This window comes from Salvelinus fontinalis, chromosome 20, assembly GCF_029448725.1.
Source record: "Salvelinus fontinalis isolate EN_2023a chromosome 20, ASM2944872v1, whole genome shotgun sequence".
Lineage (NCBI taxonomy): Eukaryota > Metazoa > Chordata > Actinopteri > Salmoniformes > Salmonidae > Salvelinus > Salvelinus fontinalis.
Genome location: NC_074684.1, coordinates 27,624,008 through 27,647,451, shown reverse-complemented (window position 1 = coordinate 27,647,451; position 23,444 = coordinate 27,624,008). Strand labels below are relative to the sequence as shown.

Below are 23,444 nucleotides of genomic sequence, written 5' to 3'. Positions count from 1 at the left end.
ATTCGTGTTGTTTAATGTTTTAGGGACTCTTGAGAAAACCAGCAAACCAGGCTGTCGTCTTGGGAAACAATGGATGTAAAGAATCTAGCTAGCTAAAGCATTTACTGCAAATTGAATGTACAATTGTGTAAGCTTGCCTTGCCGTTCAATGCAGCTGAAGTAACATAGTGAGCGAACTACTTACTTGCTTATTGTGTATTGGAGGATAAAAATAACTGTATGTCTATGGATGTGTAGCTAGCTACAGTATGTAGCCAATCTGTGTATGGATCCTAAAACATTAGGTTCTGAACTAATATTCATACCAATCTATGAACCTCAGCTATCATAGTTGTTGTATCAACTTCAAGTCTGAAAGGCATTAATGAAGCCTATGGATTGAGTAGAATATAATAACTTTATTGTGCCAAGGATGCAAGTCCTATATTAAATTTTTTTACATTTACATTTTAGTCATTTAGCAGACGCTCTTATCCAGAGCGACTTACAGTAGAGTGCATACATTTTATTACATTTTTTACATTTAACATACTGAGACAAGGAAATCCATACCGGCCAAACCCTCCCTAACCCGGACGACGCTATGCCAATTGTCCGTCGCCCCACGGACCTCCCGGTTGCGGCCGGCTGCGACAGAGCCTGGGAGCGAACCCAGCCCAGCCTGGGAGCGAACCCAGAGACTCTGGTGGCGCAGCTAGCACTGCAATGCAGTGCCCTAGACCACTGCGCCACCCGGGAGGTCATATACATGTATATACATGTACTGTAGTTATTACCACGCATGAGATCCCCACATTGTAGCCTGTACATTGAATATATTCACTGATCATGTACTCTTCCTTGGCAAATAAAGGTGCTGTTCAGGTATGAATCTCTGAGACATTATTTTTCAGTCATATCCAGTACCAGGTGTATCAAACTTAATTCTTTGAATGATGCTATGTCTGCATGTATGTATTACAATTATACACTTCAACAGTGTTTACCACTCCTGCTCCTGGGACATCAATGATTACACATTGTAACTAGAAACATGATTTAAGTAAAGGCTGATTTGTAATTCATATATTTAGAAAAAAAACTATGCATATCTAACTCCCTTCATCTGCATTAATCTGAGGACACAGGATAGTATTTCAATGAGATACTTAATTTCAACCAGTTGATGTGAAACACTTTATTGAAAGAAGTTCATTATCCAGGTGTTATAAATACACAATACGGAGCATTATATTTATGATAATTGTAATATTATATTATAAATACAAGTTCAATCTGTACTTTAATGCACATATGGTGTGCATTATAAAATGAGGAAGAAAGACGAGGTGGGGAGAGAGGTGTAGAAGACAGAAAGGGAAAGAGGTAAGAACAGAGGCAGACAGCATATGATTAATGAATTACAGTGCTACCCTAATATTCTCTCAGTTCATCACAATTACAGTGTCTCTAGCGGTGTCTCCTAACCAGCCTTGGGCCCCCAGTTGGCCCGAAGGTTATCTTAAGAGCGGGTGATGGGACTGGCTTCCTCTCTCACATCAAAACAAACCTGCAGATTAGAGACAGATGGATAGAGAGAGAGAGCATGATTAAGCCTTGTTTCTTTTATTCTAACATGGTCTGTCATCATAATCATCAGGAGGTGAAATGTGAAACTGATCTTGGATCTAATTATGACAACTTCTGGATGATGTCCTCCAACCTATCAGAGCTCTTGCAGCTTGAAGTGATATGTTGTCCATCCAGATCAGAGAATGAATCTAGTACTGAAAGTATCCGCTACAGCTAGCTAGTACTGCAGTGCATCAAATGTGGTGAGTAATTGACTCAAAGAGAGAGAAAGACAATAGTTTAACAGTTTTGAACAAATTCATTTCTTCCAAAATTAAGAAGCAAGAGAGCGAGAGATCTAGTTATATTTGGTTTTATTTGTTTAAACTTTCACTTATCTAATAATGCAGCTAGCTAGTTTAGCCTACTCAAACAGAGAGGTAGGCAATGTTAGCTAGCTACCTATGGCTATCCTCACTGGAAATCATCCAATTCAAGGTCAAGTTTTGTGCCAACGGGGCCCGCCGGTGTAACTGCTAAACTGCTTTCTGACTGTACACTGTACTACATGACTATATTGGGTTTACTAGCACGTTCGTTTTAGTAGCTACACTACCAGTCCAAAGTTTTAGAACACCTACTCATTCAAGGGTTTTTCTTTATTTTGACTATTTTCTACATTGTAGAATAATAGTGAAGACATCAAAACTATGAAATAACACGTTGGGTCATTGTCCTGTTGAAAAACAAATTATAGTCTCGCTACGCCAAAACCAGATATGATTGCGTATCGCTGCAGAATGCTGTGGTAGCCATGCTGGTTAAGTATGACCTGAATTTTAAATAAATCACAAACCGTGTCACTAGCAAAGCACCCCCACACCATAACACCTCCTCCTCCATGCTTTATGATGGGAAATACACATGCAAAGATCATCCGTTCACCCACACCGCGTCTCACCAAGACACGGCTGTTGGAATCAAAAATCTCCAATTTGGGCTCCAGACCAAAGGACAAATTTCCACCAGTCTAATGTCCATTGCTCGTGTTTCTTGGCCCAAGCAAGTCTTTTCTTCTTATTGGTTTCCTTTAGTAGTGGTTTCTTTGTAGCAATTCGACCATGAAAGTCTGATTCACACAGTCTCCTCTGAAAGGTTGATGTTGAGATGTGTCTTTTACTTGAACTCTGTGAAGCATTTATTTGGGCTGCAATTTCTAAAGCTGATAACTCTAATGAACTTATCCTCTGCAGAAGAGGTAACTGTGGGTCTTCCATTCCTGGGGCGGTCCTCATGAGAGCCAGTTTCATCATAAAGCTTGATGGTTTTTGCAACTGCACTTGAAGAAACTTTCAAAGTTCTTGACATTTTCCAGATTGACTGACCTTCATGTCTTAAAGTAATGATGGAATGTTGTTTATCTTTGCTCATTTGAGCTGTTCTTGCCATAATGTGGACTTGGTCTTTTACCAAATAGGGCTATATTCTGTATAACACCCCTACCTTGTCACAGCACATCTGATTCTCTCAAACACATTAAGAAGGAAAGAAATTCCACAAATGAACTTTTATGAAGGCACACCTGTTAATAGAAATGCATTCCAGTTGACTACCTCATGAAGCTGGTTAAAAGAATGCCAAGAGTGTGCAAAGCTGTCATCAAGGCAAAGGGTGGCTATTTGAAGAATCTCAAATTATTTGTATTTGTTTAACACTTTTTTGTGTTATTTCATAGTTTTAATGTCTTCACTATTATTCTACAATGTAGAAAATAGTCAAAATAAAGAAAAACTCTTGAATGAGTAGGTGTTCTAAAAGTTTTGACTGGTAGTGTATGTAAACTATGAAGTGACAACGATGTAGGCTGTGTGTAGCGGTTAGAGGTCATGATATAAAGGTTTGGCTTGTAAAGGTTTTTTGTCTGGTCACAGAAAGTTGATGTGTTGTCCACAAGCAAAGGGAAAAGGCGAGAGGAGGAGATAGTTGTGAGAAGGAATAATATACACAATGATCAAAGTGTTCATGCTGTTTTTATGTGGCTGCTATGAAAGTGAACTGTGTTTGTGTGTGATCAGGGGTGTATTCAATCTGCCGATTCTGTAGAAAAACGCTTCTTAAACGGAAGCAAACGGAACGTAACGGGGCTAAAAATATCTGAATTTGTCTAATAGAAACTCACATTTGCAACTGTTGGACTAATGATTACACCTTAGATCAGCTAGATGCAGGCAAGAGTGTGCAAGACAGTATTGCATGTGTCAGTGTCACCTTGATTACAAACAAAAATTCTCGACCTGTGCACCTACGTTTTAAACTTTCATTCATAGGCTAGGTTGTAGCAACCTCATGATGGTTAAAGGGAAAATTTGAGTATCATGTAGTAGCCTTAACCTATTGATGTTACATTGAGCTGGGTGATTGGAATATGAATGACAGTCATCTAATAGATATGCTGTAATAGAAAAAAGGCCACGCTCATAAAAAATAAAATCATCCTACCTCACTTAAATGACACCGACCGTCACTGCTAGACTGTCCAAACTAGAATTGTGTATTAAATCAATTCAATCGCGATGAGTTAGGCCTATGTCATATTTTGTATGTAAAATATATTAAAAACGTTTAAACGAAATATAGGCCTACTACTTCTATATTTTTATACTCTAAGTATTTTTAAATTCATCAGTCTTACATTTTCTGATGCTCCTGATATGTGGATATTTCATTGGGGCGAGAACGTACGCAGCTGTCTAGGATCATAATCACTTGACACAGTAACAGCAAGAGAACAACTGAACTGCTGGTTTATTCTTGTGAGGTTTTGGTTTCAATCAAGTTTGTTTTAACACGCAGGTGAATATCATCTCCCGTTTGTAGAATTTTAAGAAATCCAGCATTAACCTGCGTTCGTTGCAATCGACCCATCTCATTTAACCACATGTTTATGAGCCTGCTTGCTCGGCCTTCAATCTTGTACTAAGCATTATCCTTCTCTGGAAGTCACGAGTGTATCCAGTATCCACTATTCATACTATATAGGTCAACAACAAAACTACATGTACATCACATTACTGATGGTGGTTCATACCATAAAGAGATGTTGATATGTCTTCCCACCACCTCACTTTCAAAAACTGTCCCAAATGGCTCCCTATTCCTTATGGGCCCTGGTCAAAAGTAGTGCACTATATAGGGAATAAGATGCCATTTGAGACGTAATTCCCCCCCCCCCCCCCCCCCCCCCCCCCCCCCCTGGTGTGGGAGTATTGAAACTCTGGGCCCATATTTACGGTATGTTGGACCATGTAATATTGGTTCTCTTGTAGGAGGGGAACAGGAACAGTCCCCGGGGTGTCCAGAAAGACAGTGGGGAAGTTCCCCTCCCTTGCAGGCCGCCATACTGTCCCGGGCTGCACCAGCCTGCCCGGCTCAGCTCCGTAGTCAGCCCCACCCTCCCTGTCCTGTCACATACCACCGATAAGTGATGTGTGTATATTCTAGCTGGAAGAAACAGAGTTGAGGCTAAAACTGTTAAGTTAATTGATGCAATATAAATTGCAAGGTAAAAGAGCATGAAATAGAGCAACCTATTCAGACCGAGGGAAAACAATCTGCTTACAGCGTTTACCACTGATTATGTTTTTCATTAATGTATTGCACATGTAGTCTTTGGGTCATTTTAGGGCATTTCTCGCTTACTACGAAGCTCATTAAAGCAAAGGAGCTGAATTGCGGATTGCTGACCTATTCCTTAATGTCCAAACAATTGCACTTTGCCCTAATAAACAGATATGTCTGTATTGCAAACTCTTAACCCAGTGTTGGAACTACAGCACTAGAAGGTTGTATTATATCACATCATTCTATTTTCTATGGTTGGAACACTCCAGCTGGTGAAGTTTCACAGAGATCATCATCATCATCATCATCAGTTCTGAAAATCACTAGGCGATGGGCTACTGAGATACAGTAGGGCTCCTTGCCATTGTAATAATATTAGTCACCACCCAGCTAGCACATAACGTTCTGAGAATCTCATTTCTTAGACATTTGGTCAGAGCGTTGTTATCTTATGGTTATTTTGCAAACAACCTTCCCACAACTTTCTGGGAATGGTGCAGGATAGTTGCTTGGCTTCAGAACATTCTCAGCACATTTAAGGAACTTGACAAAAAAACATTATTTTCTTTGAATTTCATTACTTTAAGAGAACGTTTCCTAAAAGTTCAAACATGGTTAGATCTAAATTAAAATTTTGATAATGTTCTATGAACGTTCTCCAACTGGTTTGGCATTGGGAATGTTCTCAAATAGTTCAAAGAACGTTAAGAAACAATGTTCTTCTGTGGGAATTTCAGTATTTCAGCATAACGTTTCCTACAGGTTTCCTCATGGTTCAATTTAAAGTAATGTTCTCAAATTGATCCAACAAAATTGGGAGAAATAACGTTCTGCCATGAGAATTTCAGCATAAGGTTTTCTGCAGGTTTGGTTCATTTTAAAGTAATGTTCTCAGAACCTTAAGAAAACCACAAGAAAACATTAGTAACGCTCAAAGAATGTTCTAAGAATGTTATTTAAAACGTATACATTCCGTTCTCAGTGTCAACAAAACTCTCTCTATTCTCTATCTTGTTAAGTGAGTTGGCTGCACCCACTAATTGGCCACACCTGATCTTAATGAGTGATTGTTTCCTTTGAAATGGGGTCTGTTTGAATAGACTAAAATGAACAGCTTTGTATTAGTTTAAAAAAGATGACATCTCCATCCTGGTGGCGCAGTGGACTAATTCAATGGGTAGACAACAGAAGATCATGGGTTTGAATCTCACTGATGCCATACTAACTAAAATAAATGTATGTGTTTGTGTGATTAATGCCTAAGCAAATTCATTTCCATGCATCCTATCTGTGCTTACAGTTAACCTAAGCAAGCAGTCTTATTGAAACATTCAGTTAAAGTTTTAAAAGTTATTCAAAAACCTTCAAATAACCAATAATTTCCGTTCTCAGAACGTTAATTAAATCTCCCAAGAAAACCTTCAGGGAACCATAGTAAAACGTTCTCAGATCCTCCTTGCAAATTAACCTCCCTTCAAATGAACAGGCGACATTTTCACTTATGTTCTCAGAACATTTAAAAAAAAGTTACGCTTAAAAAATGTAATCTGTCACCTTTCACACATGAGGAAGTGTAACATCGGCGGATGGGGTGGATTGAGACGCATCCAATGAAAAAAAAAGATCTCTAGCTTAAATGTACACATTTTGGGGGGGATTTTTGTATTATTTTATTTCCATTGGGGCGTCAAGTCTAGGGAGTAGGTTAAGCAACTTCATTATTCTGCCATAGTTTTTATGGCCATTATTAGACTACACACATTGTGTGACATGAATGACATAGAACTGTGCTGATGGTGAGTGACTTGACTGACTGACCACCCACCCCTAACACAGTACTGCATGTGGAGCTGTGCCATGTTGGTAGAGTGTATTTCCTGCTCTAAAGTGCCATAGGCTAACAATTAGTTTCAGCCAGTGCACAGGACAAGACTGGAACAGCAGAGAGAACAAAGGTTAACTATGTAGCCTAGAATCTGGATTATACATTTTCTAATCCAATTTATCATTAGGCATCTGATGGTGTGGTGTTATAGTGTGAAGATGACTGAGGTCCTCCTCTCCCTTGCGAAGACTACCACCCTTTAAAAAAGCCCTGGTCAAAAGTACTGCATTATATATGGAATAGGGTGCAATTTGGGATGAACCCCTGGTATATGGAAGAGTAGAGATGAGAGAAACTGTGTGAGAGAGAGAGAGAGAGAAAGTGAGAGAGAGAAAGAGTGAGAAAGTGTGAGAGAGAAAGAGAGGAAATGTGAGTGAGAGAAAGAGAGAGAGAGCGAGAGAGTGGCGGAAGAGAGAGAGAGAGAGAGTGAGAAAGAGTGGGAGAGAGAGAGAGGGAGAGAGGGGGAGAGAGAGAGAGACATTCCATCTTGCAAAACACACAATACATTGCCTTTAGAAAGTATTCATACCCCTTGACTTAATCCACATTTTCTTGTGTTACAGCCCAAATTCAAAATGGATTAAATATTGTTTTTCTCACCCAATACCCCATAATGACAAAGTGAAAACATGTTTGTAGAAAATGTTGCAAATGTATTGAAAATGAAATACTGAAATACCTCATTTACATAAGTATTCACACCTCTGAGTCAATACATGTTAGAATGACCTTTGGCAGTGATTACAGCTGTGAGTCTTTCTGGGTAAGTCGCTACGGGTTTTGCACACCTGGATTATTATTTTTTAATTCCTCAAGCTCTGTCAAGTTGGTTGTTGATCATTGCTAGACAGCTATTTGACTTGCCATAGATTTTCAAGAAGATTTAAGTCAAAACTGTAACTAGTCCACCCAGGAACATTCAACGTCATCTTGGTAAGTAACTCCAGTGTATATTTGGACTTATGTTTAAGGTTATTGTCCTGCTGAAAAGTACATTTGTCTCCCAGTGTCTGTTGGAAAGCAGTCTGAACCAAGTTTTCCTCTATGATTTTGCTTGTGCTTAGCTCTATTCCGTTTCTTTTTATCCTAAAAAACTCCCTAGTCCTTGTCGATGACAAGCAAACCCATAACATGATGCAGCCACCACCATGCTTGAAAATATGAAGAGTGGATTTGCCCCAAACATAACACTTTGTATTCAGGATATAAAGTACATTTCTTTGCCACATTTGTTGCTCCTTGGTCTTCATGGTGCCACTTGCTTGGTGGTGCCCCTTGCTTAGTGGTGTTGCGGACTCTGAGGCCTTTCAGAACAGGTGTATATATACTGAGACAGATCATGTGACAGATCATGAGACACTTAATGTGCACACAGGTGGACTTTATTTAACTGATTATGTGACTTTTGAAGGAAATTGTTTGCACCAGATCTTATTTAGGGGCTTCATAGCAAAGGGGGTGAATACATATGCATGCACCACTTTACTATTTTAACTTTTTTGAAACAAGTTATTATTTAAATTTCACTTCACCAATTTGGAATATTTTGTGTATGTCCATTACATGTAATCCAAAATAAAATCAATTTAAATTAAGGATTGTAATGAAACAAAATAGGAGGGTGCCATTTGGGATGCACATTAAGTTAATTGTGAGGGTGATGGGTAATGACATTTTGATGTTCCCTATAGAGCCCAATAAGAGTAATGATTCCAAAAAGCGGACAATTATTTCAGGTCTGCTACCATAGCTAGGCTGCGGGTGTGAAAGATTCAGCAGGCTACTGGCATTACACACCTGGCTAACATATTACTGTAGCTCTTTTGGAATCACTTTTATAGATAACTTTGACACCTTCTGGAAACAGAAGATGCTCTACTCTGTCTACGCATTTCATGGCTTTGTTGAGACAATGACTTATCAATGATCCAAGCCCAGCCTAGATAATCTCTACCATTGTGTTGCTGAGTTGTCGAAATGCTGCAGCAAATGTACATTATCCCAGGGGCATTGGCATTCACAATGTAAGTAACCTTATTGATGTCCCTCTAACTCCCCTGAAATGCCTCTGTCAATCCTACAGCTATTGTATACAGTATTCATGTGCCTATGAACCACAGTTATATTGTTAGCACTGAGGCGGTGTGCCCTAAGTAGGTAGGAAGTCCACTGTGTGCAGCTCACCCTGCACTATCAGCTCAAACATAAATAACATTGTCATGTCTACTTCTGATAAGCTTCCCAGTAAAGCAACACAAAAAAATCAAGCATCCCAGAAAAGTGCTAAAAATAGCCCACATTAACACATGTAGTCTAAGAAACAAGGTTCATGAAATCAATAACTTGCTAGTAACAGATGACATTCATATCTCTGAAACTCACTTAGATAATACGTTTGATGATATAGTGGTAGCAATACATGGTTATAACATCTACAAAAAAGAAAGAAATGCCAATGAGGGCCGTGTTCTGGTCTATATTCAGAGCCACATTCTTGAAAAGCTTAGATAGGATCTCATGTTAAATACTGTTGAAGTAATATGGCTACAGGTTCACCTGCCTCACCTAAAGCCCATTATTGTGGGAAGCTGCTATGGACCACCAAGTGCTAACAGTCATTATCTGTCACGTTCCTGACCTGTTTTCCTTTGTCTTGTATTTATTTTAGTTGGTCAGGGCGTGAGTTGGGTGGGTTTGTCTATGGTTGATTTTCTATGTTGGGATTTTTGTGTTCGGCCTGGAATGATTCTCAATCAGAGGCAGCTGTCAATCGTTGTCCCTGATTGAGAATCATACTAAGGCAGCTGGGGTTTCACGTGTGTTTTGTGGGTGTTTGTTACCGTGTTAGTATTCGTGCCACACGGGACTGTTTTCGGTTGTATTCATTTTGTTATTTTGTTTCATGTTAGTGTTCAGTTTCGATTTAATAAATTATCATGAGCACTACCCACTCTGCGTATTGGTCCGATCCGTCCCGATCCGTCTCGAATATGATGATAGCCGTTACATTATCTGGATAATATGTGTGAAATGCTTGATAATGTACTGTATGTGATCTCAACAGAGAGGTATATTTTCTGGATTACCTTAATATTGACTGACTTTCATCAAGCTGCCCACTCAAGAAAAAGCTTCAAACTGTAACCAGTGCCTGCAACCTGGTTCAGGTTATCAGTCAACTTACCAGGGTATTTACAAACAGCACAGGAATGAAATCATCAACATGTATTGATCACACCTTTACTAATGCTGCAGAAATCTGCCTTAAAGCATTATCCAATACCATAGGATGTAGTTATCACAATATAGTAGCCATGTCTAGGGGAAAATAACATTTTTCTTTTAGGAATGACATTCCAGCAACAAACGTTTACATTACACATTCAAGTATAACAGACCAAATGATGAAAGACAAGAACTGTTATTTTGAATTCCGAAAAGAGGTGAAAAAAGTATTCTTGTCTATCAACAAGGATAAGCCACCTGGGTCTGACAACTTGGATGGAAAATTACTAAGGATAATAGCGGACGATATTCCACTCCTATTTGCCATATATTTGCCACAATCTAAGCCTACAAGAAAGTGTGTGTCCTCAGGCCTGGAGGGAAGCAAAAGTCAGTCCGCTACCCAAGAATAATAAAGCCCCCTTTACTGGCTCAAATAGCCAACCAATCAGTCTATTACCAACCCTTAGTAAACTTTTGGAAAAAATGGTGTTTGACCAGATACAATGCTATTTTACAGTAAACTAATGGAAAACAGACTTTCAGCACACTTAAATGGAAGGGCATTCAACATGCATGGTACTTACACAAATGACTGATGATTGTCTGAGAGAAATTGCTGATAAAAGATTGTGGGAGCTGTTTTGTTAGACTTCAGTGCGGCTTTTGACATTACCGGTCATCGTCTGCTGCTGGAAATAAGTATATGTTATGGCTTTACACCCCCTGCTATATTGTGGATAAAGAGTTACCTGTCTAAAAGAACACATAGGGTGTTCTTTAATGGAAGCCTCTCCAACATAATCCAGGTAGAATCAGGAAATCCCCAGGGCAGCTGTCTAGGCCCCTGACTTTTTTCAATCTTTACTAATGACATGTCACTGGCATTGAGTAAAGCCAGTGTGTCTATATTTGCGGATGACTCAACACTTTACACGTCAGCTACTACAGTGAGTGAAATTACTGCAACACTTAACAAAGAACTGCATTCAGTTTCAGAATGGGTGGCAAGAAATATTTCAAAAACTAAAAGCATTGTATTTGGGACATATCATTCACTAAACCCTAAATCTCAACTAAAACTCTTGTAATGAATAATGTGGAAATTGAGCAAGTTGAGGTGAGTAAACTGCTTGGAGTAACCCTGGATAGTAAACTGTCATGGTCAAAACATGTTGATGCAACAGTAGCTAAGATGGGGAGAAGTCTGTCCATAATAAAGTGCTGCTCTGCCTTCTTAACAACACTATTAACAGGGCAGGTCCTACAGGCCCTAGTTTTGTCGCAACGACTACTGTCAAGTCGTGTGGTCAGGTGCCACAAAGAGGGACAGAACAGGGCAGCACGGCTGGCCCTTAAATCTACACGGAGAGCTAACATGTCAATCTCTCATGACTCAAAGTAGAGGAGAGATTGACTATATCACTACTTGTTTTTGTAAGAGGTATTGACATGCTGAATTCACCAAGCTGTCTGTTTAAACTACAAGCACACAGCTCGGTCACCCATGCATACTCCACAAGACATGCCACCAGAGGTCTCTTCACAATCCCAAAGGCCAGAAGAGACTATGGGCGGTGCACAGTAATACATAGAGCCATGGCTAAAATGAACTCCATCCTACATCAGGTAACTGACGCAAGCTGAAGCAATATTTAAAAAACAGATAAAAATATACCTTATGGAACAGCAAGACTGTGAAGAGACACACACACAGGCACAGACACACGCATAAACCTACACATGATAATACACACACATACACATGGATTTTGTATTGTAGATATGTGGCAGTAGAGTAGTGGCCAGAGGGCACACACTTAATGGGATGTGAAAAGTGTTATGAAATGTAATATTTTTACTCTGGGCAGCAGCTAATTGGGATCCATAATAAATACAAATACAAATGATGTGCGTGAAGCGTTTTCGAAAATGTCGAGTTTTTCAACAGAGGCATTTTCAGATGAAATACCGGTGATGTCCAAAGTGAATGGAACGGATTCAATGTAATTTATTACCAAAAATATATAAAGCCATCTCTACTCTCAGAGTCTACATTGTGTAGGTCAGCGGTGTCAAACTCCTTCCACGGAGGGCCGAGGGTCTGCTGGGTTTTCCTTTCTATTAAGACCTAGACAACCAGGTGAGGGGAGTTCCTTACTTATTAGCGACCTTAATTCATCAATCAAGTAGGGGGTGGAGTGAAAACCTGCAGACACTCGGATACCCGTGGAATGAGTTTGCACGTAATGTAGGTTCTTCCTTTTGACTGGTTTTGTTATTCGCTTTGAATTCATCTTTCAGAGATGAACCAAAATAGAATGATAAGTTACATCACATTGATTGTTTCTTCAAGTGAACATTACATTTTCAGTTCCTGTCTACAAAGATTTCTTCCTTTTTATTGATCTTCTGTGACTGGTTCTCAGTAGTATTTCTAGAGAGTAGAGAAGTGACATCTACAGTATGTGTGGGTCTGTATTGTGGGGGCCTCTGCCTTCCAGGATAGGGTGTAACGTTTACAAGGTGTGGATGGTGTGGATTAGTCACGCTCACTCTTTGCTTAATGTGTTAAGCGACAGACAACGGCTGCATCCCAAATATCACCCTATTGTCCTTTCAGTGCACTACTTTTGACCAGAGCCCATAGGAGAATACGGTGCCATTCGGGACGTAGACAAGCTCTAGGAATGGTGTTTTTCGAGACATGGGGACTAGTACTGGATATAATTTGAATGGATATTCCCACTGCATTCCAGCCTGGTTAAATATTGCCAGTGAGCTCAGCCATGCAGACGACCATGTCCTGTAGACTCTATTATCTGGCCAACTCTGCCTCAGCCCAGAGCCCAGAGCGCACTGACCTGCCTGTCTGACAGTGACGTTAATTATTGGATAGATTTGGAATTCATCTCTCTTAATAAGCAAAAACAGACCTAAAGTCCTGCTATAGGCCCCCAGTGATGTATTGGGCCATCCACACCAAGTCACTACACCCTTTATATTAGTAAATATAGTATATTATTACTATGCATACTACCTATTCTATTACTTGTTATTTTTGACTTGACTTTTTTTGTTGATATTATCGTTATTGAACTGCACTGTTGAGGGAGCATTGTGTAGGGAGCATTGTTGAGGTAGCATTATTGAGGGAGCATTGTTAATGGGAGCTTTGTTGAGGTAGCATTATTGAGGGAGCACTGTTGAGGGAGCACTGTTGAGGGAGCATTGTTGAGGGAGCACTGTTGAGGGAGGATTGTTGAGGGGAGGATTGTTGAGAGGAGGGTTGTTGAGGGGAGAATTGTTAAGGGGAGAATTATTAAGGGGAGAATTATTGAGGGAGTATTGTTGAGGGAGCATTGTTGAGGGAGCATTGTTGAGGGAGCGTTGTTGAGGTAGTGGCTTGCGAACGTATTCACCCCCTTAGCATATTTCCTATTTTGTTGCCTTACAACCCGGAATTAAAATGTATTTTTGGGGGGTTTGTATCATTTGATTTACACAACATGCCTACCACTTTGAAGATACAAAATATTTTTTGCGCAAAACAAACAAGAAATAAGACAAAAAAACAGAAAACATGAGCATGCATAACTATTCACCCCCCAAAGTGAATACTTTGTAGAGCCACCTTTTGCAGCATTTTCAGCTGCAAGTCTCTTGGGGGTATGTCTCTATAAGCTTGGCACATCTAGCCACTGGGATTTTTGCCCATTCTTCAAGGCAAAATTGCTCCAGCTCCTTCAAGTTGGATGGGTTCCGCTGGTGTACAGCAATCTTTAAGTCATACCACAGATTCTCAATTGGATTCAGGTCTGGGCTTTGACTAGGCCATTCCAAGACATTTAAATGTTTCCCCTTAAACCACTCGAGTGTTGCTTTAGCAGTATGCTTAGGGTCATTGTCCTGCTGGAAGGTGAACCTCCCTCCCAGTCTCAAATCTCAGGTTTCCCTCAAGAATTTTCCTGTATTTAGCGGCATCCATCATTCCTTCAATTCTGACCAGTTTCCCAGTCCCTGCCGATGAAAAACATCCCCACAGCATGATGCTGCCACCACTATGCTTCAGTGTGGGATGGTGTTTTTGGGGTGATAAGAGGTGTTGGGTTTGCGCCAGACATAGCGTTTTCCTTGATGGCCAAAAAGCAAAATTTTAGTCTCATCTGACCAGAGTACCGTCTTCCATATGTTCCGGGAGTCTCCCACATGCCTTTTGGCAAACACCAAATGTGTTTGCTTATTTTTTTTTTGGTTAATAATGTAATCAGTAGGGAGTTGCAAGTGGTACGTTACCTCATTAACCTTCCTCAGGACTTTAAACAGCCCCACAAATCACACGTTAAGCTTCCGGCCGGGTAGGCGGAGGGGCAGGTTCCGGGTGGAGAGCCAGACCCGGTCGCCTGGAGAGAAGACAGGCGCTTCACTGCGGTGATGGTCGGCCTGTTCCTTGTGCCGACGCAAGGCCCGCTGGAGACAAGTTTGCGCGGCGTTCCAGGTCTCCTCAGCGCGCTGAAACCACTCATCCCGTAGTGCCTGAAGACGTGCGTATAAAGAGCCTCCGCGGTTTGCATGGAAGCCCAGGCAAAGAAAGGAGGCGACAAGCTTTGGAAAACCAGTCCACAACAACGAGAATGGTGGTGTTCCCCTGGGAGAGGGGAAGGTCAGTGTCAAGTCCACTGAGAGGTGAGACCAGGGTCGTTGTGGAACTGGCAGGGGAAGGAGCTTTCCATAAGGGAGGTGTCTTGGTGTTTTTGGCTGGGCACAGATGGAGCAGGAAGAGACGTAAACCCGGGCGTCCCTAGCTAAGGTGGCCCACCAGTACTTCTCAGTCAGGCTGGTGATGGTACGGCTTATCCCAGGATGACCCGACACAAGCGCCGGGGGCACCCAGCTAAGGAGGCGGTCCCACACACCCGTGGGCACGTAGGCGCGGTTCTCCGGGCACTGTGCAGGTGCGGGTTCCGTGTGCAGGGCCTGCCGTATGTCTGCGTCCATGTCCCACACCACTGGCGCAATGATACGGGACGGAGGGATGATGGGGGTCTCCTCTCCCTCTCTCTCTGCATCATAGATGCGGAACAGGGCGTCTGCCTTCACGTTCTTCAAGGAATTGGAATCTGGCGAAGAATAGAGCCCACCTGTCCTGTCTCGGGTTTTACCTCTTCACTGCTGTGATGTACTCCAGTTTGCGGTGGTCCGCCCACACCAGGAAAGGGTGTTTGGACCTCTCCAAGCAGTGCCTCCACGCCTTCAGAGCCTTCTTGAGGCTAAGCCGTACTAAGGACGATTTGGAACGCTGGTCTTTGCTACACCTCTCCTTAGTCGCAAGAATTAATTCTATTAAAATTAATACTCTCCCTAAATTCTTACATCTCTATCAGTGCCTACTGGTTTTTCTTCCCAATACATTTTTCAAAAAGATCAATGGCCTAATTCTACATGGGACAAAAAGCCCCCAAAGATACAAAAACAGCTTTTGCAAAGGCCCAAACCAGACGGCGGTCTAGCGCTACCGGATTTCAGATTATATTATTGGTCCACTAACCTTAGGATCATTCAGTACTGGTTGCAGAGCAGGGAGATATTCCCACCCCCAATTTGGCTAGAGACGGAGGCCGCCTCATCTATACCGGCATCATTGTCTTCCCTCGCTTACTCCTCCTTCACCAAAAATATATGTGTGAAAACAACATTGAAGATCTGGAATCAATTTAGGTGCCACTTTGGGTTTCAGACCTCTTCTTTGGCTCCGGGAGCCTCAAACCCAGCTTTTCCCCATCTATGGTTGATGGTGCTTTCTCAACATGGTCTAGTCTCGTATTCACAACAAAGCATCCTTCACTCATGCTGCCAAACATACCCTCGTAAAACTGACCATCCTACCGATCCTCGACTTCAGCGATGTCATCTACAAAAAAGCCTCCAACACTCTACTCAACAAATTGGATGCAGTCTATCACAGTGCCATCCGTTTTGTCACCAAAGCCCCATATACTACCCACCACTGCGACCGGTACGCTCTCGTTGGCTGGCCCTCGCTTCATATTTATCGTCAAACCCACTGGCTCCAGATCATCTACAAGTCTTTGCTAGGTAAAGCCCAGCCTTATCTCAGCTCACTGGTCACCATAGCAGCACCCACCCGTAGCACGCGCTCCAGCAGGTATATCTCACTGGTCACCCCCAAAGCCAATTCCTCATTTGGCCGCCTTTCCTCCCAGTTCTCTGCCGCCAATGACTGGAACGAACTGCAAAAATCACTGAAGCTGGAGACTCTTATCTCCCTCACTAGCTTTAAGCACCAGCTGTCAGAGCAGCTCACAGATCACTGTACCTGTACATAGCCCATCTGTAAATAGCCCACCCAACTATCTCATCGCCATACTGTATTTATTTATTTATCTTGCTCCTTTGCACCCCAGTATCTCTACTTGCACATTCATCTTCTGCAAATCTATCACTCCAGTGTTTAATTGGTATATTTTAATTACTTCGCCACCATGGCCTATTTATTGCCTTACCTCCCTTATTTTACCTCATTTGCACACAATATAGACTTTTTCTACTGTATTATTGACTGTATGTTTGTTTATTCGTGTGTAACTCTGTGTTGTTGTATATGTCGAACTGCTTTGCTTTATCTTGGCCAGGTCACAGTTGTAAATGAGAACTTGTTCTCAACTAGCCTACTTGGTTAAATAAAGGTGAAATAAAAAAATAAAAAAAATAAAGATTCAGAGATCTTTATATTAACAATGCATTTAGTATGTTTGAACAATTATCAGCTAAATTTGGTCTTCCCAGACATAATTTCTTTAGGTTCTTACAAGTCCAGAGTTACGTCCACAGCATAGGGCCCCGATTCCCCTCCCTTCCTGGTGAAACACAGTTTGACACATTTCTTATCCCACTTCCTACTCTAAAAGGCACCTTGTCAATAATCTATAGTCAAATTTGCTCACTACAAACCACCTTATTAAACAATATTAAATCCTCATGGGAGGAGGAACTGGGTGAGGAAATATCTGATGAACTATGGGAAGGGGCACTCAAAAGGGTACATACATCTTCTATTTGTACTCGACACGGTCTCATTCAATGCAAACTCATTCATAGGGCCCACTGGACCAAAGCAAGATTATCCAAAATTTACAAGGATGTGAACACTAATTGTATATGATGTAACCCATCTCTTGCTAATCATGTACACATGTTTTGGTGTTGCCCATCTCTTGTTGGATTCTGGAAAGACATCTTTAACACACTCTCAGAATTAAGCGGCACACAGGTCGAGTCAGACCCTTTTATTGCATTATTTGGGGTTTCCTTACCCATAATACAACTGACCAAAATGAATAAGGATATAATTGCCTTTGTCACTTTGTTAGCGAGACAATACATTTTACTTAGATGGAAATCCTCTGCACCCCCTTCTCATGCTCTTTGGATTAGATACGTTTTGAATTGCATAAAGTTGGAAAAAATTAAACACATACTCAATAGGTCTATAGACAAATTCTATGCAATGTGGGCTCCCTTCTTTTCTTATGTTAAAGGACTACATGTCCCTACAGTTCCAGAGTGCTGTATATTTATATATTGGTGACGTAAGAGGCCTGTTATGTGTATACATGACATCTCGGATGTTAAGGACTGTACTATCTGTGCTAGTTGACCTGTAACAACTGTATCAAAATATGTTTTTTCTTGTCTTTTTATTTTATTTTACATTTTTTATGTTTGTCCCTCTCTTTGTTTTGCTGTATTGTTGTCTTTGGTGTGTTGTTTTGTATTACTACCATATAACTTTATAGTGCAATTATTTTGTAAAGGCAGGTGTTGAAAATTCAATAAACAATGTAAAAAAAATATATATACTGTATATAGATCATGCTCCAACAGTCTTCCCAGCACAGACCTGACTAACGAGACATGCTGGGTGCGGTCAGCAGAATAGACCAAAATGTTGTCCATATAAACCACTGTGCCCCGGCCCAGCATGTCCCGAAACACTTTGTTAATAAAGGCCTGGAAGACTGAAGGAGCGTTAGACAGACATTACGAGATACTCGTAATGGCCCGTGGTCGTGGAAAAGGCTGTTTTCCATTCGTCGCCTGCATGAATGTGCACCAGATTGTAGGCGCTCCAAGTCCAGCTTCGTGAAGTACTGCGCCCTGTGCATTTGTTCGATGATGGTTGGGATGAGGGGTAAAGGATAGCTGAACTTAATGGAGGCTTTATTCAGAGTTCGATAATCAATGCAGGGGCGCAGTCCCCCATCCTTATTTTTAACAAAAAATAAGCTCTAGGAGGCTGGTGACGTAGAGGGGCGGATAAAACCCTGCTGGAGGCTCTCCTTTACGTAGGTATCCATGGCAACGGTCTCCGCATAGGAGAGGATAGTGTCCTATCGGGTGGGCTGTGTCAGACAGCAGGTCAATGGCACAGTCCCAGTGGCGATGAGGAGGCAGGCGTGTAGCCTGGAACTTAGATAAAAGCTGATGCAGATCCTGGTATTCCTCCGGTAACTCCACTTGAGGGGCGTGGTCCGGACATTCCACTGTAGTGGTGTTGACAGACACCGATAGACAAGTCCCCTGACACTCCTTCAACCAACCCAGCAGTCTCTTCTTAGACCAGGAAATAACAGGGTTATGCCAACTCAACGTGGTGCGTAGGGGTGTCGATAATCAAAAAGGTGATCAGTTCTAAATGAGTGTCATGGGTCAGCAGAGAAACAGGAACATTGATGTGATGTATGAGCCCTGTCCCTATTGTACGATTATCCAGGGCTTGAACCGAAATGGGTGACTGTAGGGGAACCAAAGGAATGTGTAATGCAGTGGCCAGTCTAAAAGATTCCTGGCAGCTCCGGAATTAATCAGAGCTAACGGGAGTGAGGGGCTAGGGTATTCAGGGAATTTAATGGGAAAACACACTGTTTGTTGACAGAAAAGAAGGGGAGATTTTGCATCCTACCTGTGTTGGAGCAGGAGAATTACCTGGCTTGTCACCTCCTCGCCTATTAGTGTATAGAGGGCAGGTTGGGGAGAAATTACCCGTTTCTCCACAATAGGAGCAGATTCCTCCTTCTCCTATGCTCTGCCTTGGGCAAACGTGCAGAGCCCACCTCCATCGGCTCTGACCATGGAGCAGGTGTAGCCATGGGCTCCGGATTCCGCTCAGGTCTTCGTCGGGACAGCAGGAGGTTGTCCAAATGAATCGCCACGCTGATGAGCTGGTCGAGTGACAGGTTGTCATCACGGCAGGCGAACTCCATCTGTACCTCCTCCCGCAGTCTGCGTAACACGGTGACCTGAGCCGACTCGTGCATCTGGTGGAGGCTGCGATGGTGCGGAACTCCAGAGCGAACACAGAGGTGGTCCTAGATCCCTGGCGTAGTTGGAGTAGGCGCTCACCCCCCTCTCGGCCCTCCACAGGATGATCAAACACCGAGCGGAAGATGAGGGTGAAGCGCTCGTGGGACTTGACCTCGGCTGCGCCCGTTTACCAGACCGCAGCACCCCAGTCCAGGGCCCATCCGGTCAGTGCTGAGATGACGGTAGCAACTCTGTCTCTCCCGGAGACAGCCTCGGCATAGCGAGCGAGGTACAGGTCGCATTGCAGAAGGAATCCCATGCATTTCGCTGGTGCACCGTCAAAGCGCTCCGGGAGGGACAGGGTTATTCCGCGAACCAGCTCAGATAGGACGGAGGCAGGTAGTGGTGTGGGGGCTAGCGCCGGAACCGGTGCTGGAGACTGGAGGGACTGCACATTCCCCTCCAAACGCAGGATGGTGCTGGTCTGTCTCTACGATGGTCGACAGCTCGGTCTTTCCTGCTGTCTCCATTTAGTGGGTCGGTTATTCTGTCACGCTGTATAATGATAGGAGACAAGTGCAGGAATACATAATAGGGGGATTTATTTTCTCCACCCAAACAAAAGAGCGAGGTGTAAACCTCTAAATAATACACGGAAACAAGACCCATAAAACAAGTGCACAATAACACGCAGCATGGAAGCCGATACAACAGCACAGGTGCTCACAAAACCAACGGACATGGTAACAATAACCGACAAGGACAATGGGGAACAGAGGGCACATATATAACATACTAATCAGGGAGAATGGGAACCAGATGTGCGTAATGAGACAAGACAGTCCTGGGTTGGTGGTAATGAATCCAGTTCAGTGACGCCTATAAGGCCGGTGACGTAGACCTCCGGAGCTGGTGAACGTAATGAGCAGCAGTACCAGGGGGATCCGTGACAGGGAGTATTGTTGTGTGAGTTAGCACACACGCATTTCTCTGCACATTTTATACCTGCTGTAAACTGTGTATGTGATGAATAACATTTGATTTGATCTGAATTTCAGGCTGTCCCTGTCAGACAGTGCTATTTGTTTCTACGTTGAAAGCCCTTTGACCTTCACTGCGAAAAGGAACAGAAATAGACTCAGTACAATACAGAGTAAAAATAGCCAAGGACCTTTGGAGCTGTACAGAGGTGTGTTTGAGTATTTGACTCAAACACTTGGAAATGGAATGACGTTATCTAAGTTGTCTCAGTAGTCAATGCCATGTAGTCAGTCTGACGTTCCCTAAGGTATAGCTGGCTGTCAACATCATGTGCTGCTTATCGTGAATCATACTGATACGGTGGGGTTAGGTTTATGACTGATACAGTGTGGTTAGGTTTAGGACTGATACAGTGGGGTTAGGACTGATACAGTGGGGTTAGGACTGGTACAGTGGGGTTAGGTTTAGGACTGGTACAGTGGGGTTAGGTTTAGGACTGATACAGTGGGGTTAGGGTTAGGACTGATACAGTGGGGTTAGGACTGATACAACGGGGTTAGGTTTATGACTGATACAGTGGGGTTAGGACTGATACAGTGGGGTTAGGGTTAGGACTGATACAGTGGGGTTAGGGTTAGGACTGATACAGTGGGGTTAGGACTGATACAGTGGGGTTAGGGTTAGGACAGACACAGTGTGGTTAGGGTTAGGTCTGATACAGTGGGGTTAGGGTTAGGACTGATACAGAATGATACAGTGGGGTTAGGACTGATACAGGGAGGTTAGGACTGATACAGTGGGGTTAGGACTGATACAGGGAAGTTAGGACTGATACAGTGGGGTTAGGACTGATACAGTGGGGTTAGGACTGATACAGTGGGGTTAGAACTGATACAGTATTGTTAGGACTGATACAGGGGGGTTAGGACTGATACAGGGGTTTAGGACTAATACAGTGGGGTTAGGACTGATACAGTGGGGTTAGGACTGATACAGTGGGGCTAGGACTGATACAGTGGGGTTAGGACTGATATAGTGGGGTTAGAACTGATACAGTGGGGTTAGGACTGATAGAGCGGGGTTAGGGTTGCAGTGGGTTAGGGTTAGTGTTAGTGGGGTTAGGACTGATACAGTGGGGTTAGGACTGATACAGTGGGGTTAGGACTGATATAGTGGGGTTAGAACTGATACAGTGGGGTTAGGACTGATAGAGCGGGGTTAGGGTTACAGTGGGTTAGGGTTAGTGTTAGTGGGGTTAGGACTGATACAGTGGGGTTAGGAATGATACAGTGGGGTTAGGACTGATAGAGCGGGGTTAGGGTTCGGACTGATACAGTGGGGTTAGGGTTAGGGTTACAGTGGGTTAGGGTTAATGTTAGTGGGGTTAGGACTGATACAGCAGGGTTAGGGTTAGGACTGATACAGTGGGGTTAGGACTGATACAGCGGGGTTAGGGTTACAGTGGGTTAGGGTTAGTGTTAGTGGGGTTTGGACTGATACAGTGGGGTTAGGGTTAGGACTGATACAGCGGGGTTAGGGTTAGGACTGATACAGTGGGTTAGGGTTAGGACTGATACAGTGGGGTTAGGATTAGGACTGATACAGCGGGGTTAGGTTTAGGACTGATACAGTGTGGTTAGGACTGATACAGTGGGTTAGGGTTAGGACTGATACAGTTGGGTTAGGGTTAGGACTGATACAGTGTGGTTAGGTTTAGGACTGATACAGTGGGGTTAGGTTTAGGACTGATACAGTGTGGTTAGGTTTAGGACTGATACAGTGTGGTTAGGACTGATACAGTGTGGTTAGGTTTAGGACTGATACAGTGGGGTTAGGTTTAGGACTGATACAGTGGGGTTAGGTTTAGGACTGATACAGTGGGGTTAGGTATTAGGACTGATACAGTGTGGTTAGGTTTAGGACCGATACAGTGGGGTTAGGGTTAGGACTGATACAGTGGGGTTAGGACTTATACAGCGGGGTTAGGACTGATACAGCGGGGTTAGGGTTACAGTGGGTTAGGGTTAGTGTTAGTGGGGTTAGGACTGATACAGTGTGGTTAGGTTTAGGACTGATACAGTGGGGTTAGGACTGATACAGTGTGGTTAGGTTTAGGACTGATACAGTGGGGTTAGGTATTAGGACTGATACAGTGTGGTTAGGTTTAGGACTGATACAGTGGGGTTAGGGTTAGGACTGATACAGTGGGGTTAGGACTTATACAGCGGGGTTAGGACTGATACAGCGGGGTTAGGGTTATGGTTACAGTGGGTTAGGGTTAGTGTTAGTTGGGTTAGGACTGATACAGTGGGGTTAGGGTTAGGACTGATACAGTGGGGTTAGGGTTAGGACTGATACAGTGGGGTTAGGGTTACAGTGGGTTAGGGTTAGTGTTAGTGGGGTTTGGACTGATACAGTGGGGTTAGGGTTAGGACTGATACAGTGGGGTTAGGGTTAGGGTTACAGTGGGTTAGGGTTAGTGTTAGTGGGGTTAGGACTGATACAGTGGGGTTAGGGTTAGGACTGATACAGTGGGGTTAGGGTTAGGACTGATACAGCGGGGTTAGGGTTACAGTGGGTTAGGGTTAGTGTTAGTGGGGTTTGGACTGATACAGTGGGGTTAGGGTTAGGACTGATACAGTGGGGTTAGGGTTAGGGTTACAGTGGGTTAGGGTTAGTGTTAGTGGGGTTAGGACTGATACAGTGGGGTTAGGGTTAGGACTGATACAGCAGGGTTAGGGTTAGGACTGATAGAGTGGGGTTAGAACTTATACAGCGGGGTTAGGGTTAGTGTTAGTGGGGTTAGGACTGATACAGTGTGGTTAGGGTTAGGACTGATACAGTGGGGTTAGGGTTA

The 23,444-nt window shown here is 42.9% G+C and overlaps 1 protein-coding gene and 1 long non-coding RNA gene across 3 annotated transcripts in view; one reads left to right on the top strand and one right to left on the bottom strand.

Annotated features, from left to right (window-relative positions):
* Nucleotides 1-23,444, top strand: part of LOC129817615 (serine/threonine-protein kinase D3-like) — a 72,739-nt gene that overhangs the window by 4,424 nt on the left and 44,871 nt on the right. The gene's annotated exons all lie outside the window — the stretch shown is intronic.
* Nucleotides 379-20,079, bottom strand: LOC129817622 (uncharacterized). The gene is made up of 2 exons (XR_008753745.1): nt 19,266-20,079; nt 379-1,549 (listed from the first exon to the last, which is right to left on the bottom strand). It is a non-coding gene; the product is annotated as an uncharacterized LOC129817622 (long non-coding RNA).